This window comes from Alexandromys fortis, unplaced genomic scaffold (genome assembly GCF_014885135.2).
Source record: "Alexandromys fortis isolate MF-2015 unplaced genomic scaffold, M_Fortis_MF-2015_v1.1 scaffold_105, whole genome shotgun sequence".
Classification (NCBI taxonomy): domain Eukaryota; kingdom Metazoa; phylum Chordata; class Mammalia; order Rodentia; family Cricetidae; genus Alexandromys; species Alexandromys fortis.
This window is the reverse complement of record NW_026068011.1, coordinates 1268935-1274026: the sequence shown is the minus strand read 5'-3', so window position 1 is coordinate 1274026 and position 5092 is coordinate 1268935.

The following is a 5092-nucleotide window of genomic DNA, read 5'->3' as shown; positions in this document are numbered from 1 at the left end:
CAATTTTGCATATGTGTTTTTGGTTACTGGATGAAATAAAATGCTTTTAATCACTTGCAAATTATTTTTCATTTATCTTTTCTCTATAAACTGAATTTAAACAATGTCTTTGGACAAATTAAGCCATCGGATTACATACATTAGAGATAAAAATCTAAGGATAATATTTTGTCAACATTAGCAATGTATTAGAATTACTTTTTGAGATGCCAGAGTTTGCTTGAATAAATACGAAATTTTAAATGTAAATATCTTAGGGTGAGAGGTATAACACAGTGGCAGGGCACTTGCATAATAAACAAAAGGTAATTGCTAAAATAAAATAGGGAAAACACATGACCAGTAAGATAGTTCAGTGAAGAAAGACATCTGGCAAGCCTGTTGACATATGCTGACACGGGGAAAATGCTGCTGGGTCCTAAAGGCTCCGTTGGAGGAGGGAGTGAGGAGGCACAGTCTCAACAGCATAGACACCTGTAGTCAGGTAAAAGGCAAATAGCAAACTTGTTTATTTAGCAATGGGGAGAGCCTATTATACTCCCCTCTCAAAACCAAGGATGTATTCCACTCTGTTAACATTGCGTGGTTACCCGTAATTAGCTAGGCACAATAAGTACCTCTCATAATGACTGTTGCTAGGCCCTCAGGCAGACTCCAGGTTGGCTCATCTCTCGAACTTGTAGGCCTTATATTCCTACAGGTAAAGATGGTGGATGGAGGGTACCGACCCTTGTATGTATCCCTCTGATGACCCCCTGAGTACGATGGCATCTCAACACCACACACACACACCACTACCCTCACACAAACCTGTACATAAATAAATTATTTTAAACAAACAAATATGTCTACATATGAAGCACTTCTCTCTATTAGTTTGCTTTATGATTCTTATTTGAATTTCCATTTTCAGTATTTGTAAATAGGAGAAAAATATTATATGCAGTCTGTCAGTATTGTTCTTCCAGTATAATGGACTAAAATTTTTGCAAAATACTTCATGAGTTAGGTTATTCTATTTTACACTAGAGACTTGAATCTAGATGTGATAAGAATAAAAACCAATTTCATGAAAATCTTACACCTGTCAGAATGGCTAAAATCAAAAGCACCGATGATAGCCTTTGCTGGAGAGGCTGTGGAAGAAGGGGTACCCTCATCCATTGCTGGTGGGAATGCAATCTTGTGCAACCACTTTGGAAATCAGTGTTTCGGTTTCTCAGGAAATTCGGGATCAACCTACCCCTGGACCCAGCAATACCACTCTTGGGAATATACCCAAGAGATGCCCTATCATATGACAAAAGCATTTGTTCAACTATGTTCATAGCAGCATTATTTGTAATAGCCAGAACCTGGAAACAACCTAGATGCCCTTCAATGGAAGAATGGATGAAGAAAGTGTGGAATATATACACATTAGAGTATTATGCTGCGGTAAAAAACAATGACTTCTCGAATTTTGCATGCAAATGGATGGAAATAGAAAACACTATCCTGAGCGAGGTAACCCAGACCCAAAAAGATGAACATGGGATGTATTCACTCATAATTGGTTTCTAGCCATAAATAAAGGTCACGGAGTGTATACCTGGTGAACCTAAAGAAGCTAAAGAAGAAGGTGAACCCAAGAAAAAACATATAGTTATCCTCTTGCCTAAGGGAAGTAGATAAAATTGCCGGGGACAAAATTGGGATCTTGGGGGTGGGGTGGGTTGGGGATAAGGGGGGACAGGGAGAGAAAAGTAAGAAGGGGAGGATTGGGGGAACTTGAGGAAACAGGAAGATTGGGATAAAGGAAGGTTGGATAGGGGAGCAGGGAAGCACATATCTTAGTTAAAAGAGCCACCTTAGTGTTGGCAAGAGACTGGAACCTAGAGTGGCTCCCAGGAGCCCAAGGCGATGTCCCCAGTTAGTCCCTTGGGAAGCTGAGGATAGGGAACCTGAACTGACCCTATCCTATAGCATTACTGACGAATATCTTTCATATCACCATAGAACCTTCATCTGGTGATGGATGGAGATAGAGACAGAGACCCACACTGGAGCACTGGACTGAGCTCCCAAGGTCCCAATGAGAAGCAGATGGAGGGAGAACACGAGCAAGGATGTCAGGACCACGGGGGGTGCACCCACCCACTGAGACAGTGGGGCTGATCTATTGGGAGCTCACCAAAGCCAGCTGGACTGTGACTGAAACAGCATGGGATAAAACCGGACTCTCTGATCATGGCGAACAATGAGGACTGATGAGAAGCCAAGGTCAATGGCAAGGGGTTTTGATCCTACTTCATGTTCTGGCTTGGTGGGAGCCTAGCCAGTTTGGATGTTCACCTTCCTAGACATGGACGGAGGGGGGAGGACCTTGGACTTTCCACAGGGCAGGGAACCATGACTGCTCTTCGGATTGGAGAGGGAGGGGGAGAGGAGTGGGAGGAGGGGGAAAAGAGTGGGGGAGGGGGAGAAGAGTGGGGGGAGGCGGAGAAGAGTGGGGCGAGGGGGAGGGAAATGGGAGGCTGGGAGGCGGCAGAAACTTTTTTTTTTCTTATTCTCAATAAAAAAAAATAAAAAAAATTAAAAAAAAAAGAAAATATCTCCCTTGGATACTTTAAGGCAATTTTAAGATAACTACCCTGCTTCTTCTACTCTCTATTTTGTACAGAAATGACAAATATATCTAAAATATGGTCATTTTTTCTAGGCACTTAGTTACTGTGAGCATTAAAAAATATCAAATATTGTGCAAACAAGACCTTGATTTACGAATAATTTTATAATTTTATTCTCTCTCAAACACAAGTGGTCTGTTTTTATCTGTATGTGATATTATTTGACATATTTGAGAAATGGTTCCTGAGGTTCCTTGATCACTGATGTTTCTATGCCATGACACCAGATTGTAAGCTGTACATTGAACCTATCATGTTACAACACCTACACAGTGGCCTAACTCAGGTCTTGGTAGGTGGACTATGTTGTTGACTACAAATGTCTTCATAATTTTACTTATTCACTTTTGAAAAGATAAACATTAGCCTATTTTGTGTATAATATTTCTAACTAAAACAGTTTCCTTAGTAAAGTTGACTGATTTATATTGTTAATTGTACCCTTGCTCATACGCACATTAATACATTATAATAATCAGAATTTTCACAGGCGTGCCTTCTTAGGTGCAGAAACACAGTGTGAGTGTGTGAATAAAATAGATTCCACATATTCTTGGTGAGGGACTAGTTCAGAAGAAAAGTGGAAGAGCCAGAAGAAGGGTTGAGCCTTCTGTAACTGTCTTCTGGGCTTGCCATTGACATTGTACTCTTGAACTTACAGAATCATTACAGGATCAACACAAATTTGAGCCTAACATGCTTCCATCTTGAAGTGGGGAGGGATTCACAAATCTCATCTGTTCCCTGAGGACTTCCAGGCTTCTGGTTGATGGACAGAAGTGCCAATGCTCTCAAAAATAATGGAAGGCAGGTTGTGAAGAAGTACATCACTGGGACTGGGGAGGAATGGGTTAATGTGGGAGAGATGTGAATAGACCTATTACATTCACTTATAAAAAGGTAATAATGAAACACACTGTTGTGTATTCATGTGTAATTATTATATGGTAATAAAGCATTTAAAAAATAAAATTATTCAAAACACGTGACTGCACATTTTTTACCACTTTCCAAATCATTTAATAAGGCACATTTTATATGTGGTTCATGAGTCTAAGTAGAAAGTTGAACCAGAAAAATACAATGTCATTCTTTGTTTCCTTCTTTGTGCAGTTCAAATTACTTAATACTATCTTTACAATATTTGCAAGAAGAGATTGCATCTAGTCATCTTTCCAGATTACATTTAGTGACTCTAGAAAGCAGAAAAGGTATCTTGATTTTTACAACATTCTGTGAATGTCAGTGTCTTTCTCTTGAGTTATATTGCCCCTAGTTTGTCCGTGTGGAATGCTGGGATCACTGGAATGAAAGCAAGGAGGAAAATTTGGACACCAACTTTGGTACGAAATGAATGAATTTGACTTGAAAACATTTCATTGCAATCCCCTGAAATGAGAATTGTATTTCACTTAAGTAGCACTTGACCTAAGGTACTCCTGCCTGTAAGGACATCTGATTTGCCAAGGCTTAATGGGATTTTTCCACTGGGTGTAGTGAACACAGATTCTAATCATTACATGTTAAGAAAATTGCAAGTTCAGAAGTAGATAATAACAAATGTATCTTGGTCTATTTATTAATAATCCTTGACACATTTTAATATGTGGGTGAATATGATGTTGGAATACAGCCTGATATTAGCAATGATAATTCAGAAATTAAAATGTAAGATATTTGATCCACATACTAATCTTAGTCAACTACTTACCAAGTGCCCTTTTATTTTCTAGGCTGAAAACAATATTTAGATAAATATCTCTCAGGTGTGATTGGTTCTGTTTCTTTGTTTGAGCAATTATAGTAGGTCTTGGGAAAAAATAATGAATGAATACTACCTGGTGTTTAGCCATTAGCAGGTATGAACAGTTGTGAAAAATGAAGCAAGAACGGTTACATTTCCCAGACCAGATTTTGGAAATCCATGAAGGAAAGACCTTATGAACTAATGACAATACAATCTATAACATGTTAGTAAACTGGCTTGGAGATTGTTAGCAGGTGTATGGTAATAAACAATACTTGGGGGCAGTCATCTGCCTAGATGTTTCTAAAATCAGGGGGTGTGAAAGAAGTTTGAAAAGATCAATGCATGAGAATTCCAGAAAGACGGAGGTTACTGTGTATAGGGCTTCTTTTTTATGATGTTGGAGAACACAAACAAAGCAACAATAAAGCTAAAGACTTTCCCACTTTGCAAAGCCTCTAATTACCAGCAAAGACAGCAAGTTTTTGCAAAAATTACGGTGACTGATATTTTTAGAATGTGGCCTCAATTTTAGAGACAATTTTAGTGTAGGAACAATCTATGAAATAGTTTGGACAGTTACATCTTGGCTGTAAATAGAAGGAGGACATGGAATGTGAGGCAAGCATAACCTCAAGGGTCAATTTTAATGGAGGTAGGAGTGCTTGATGAGTGA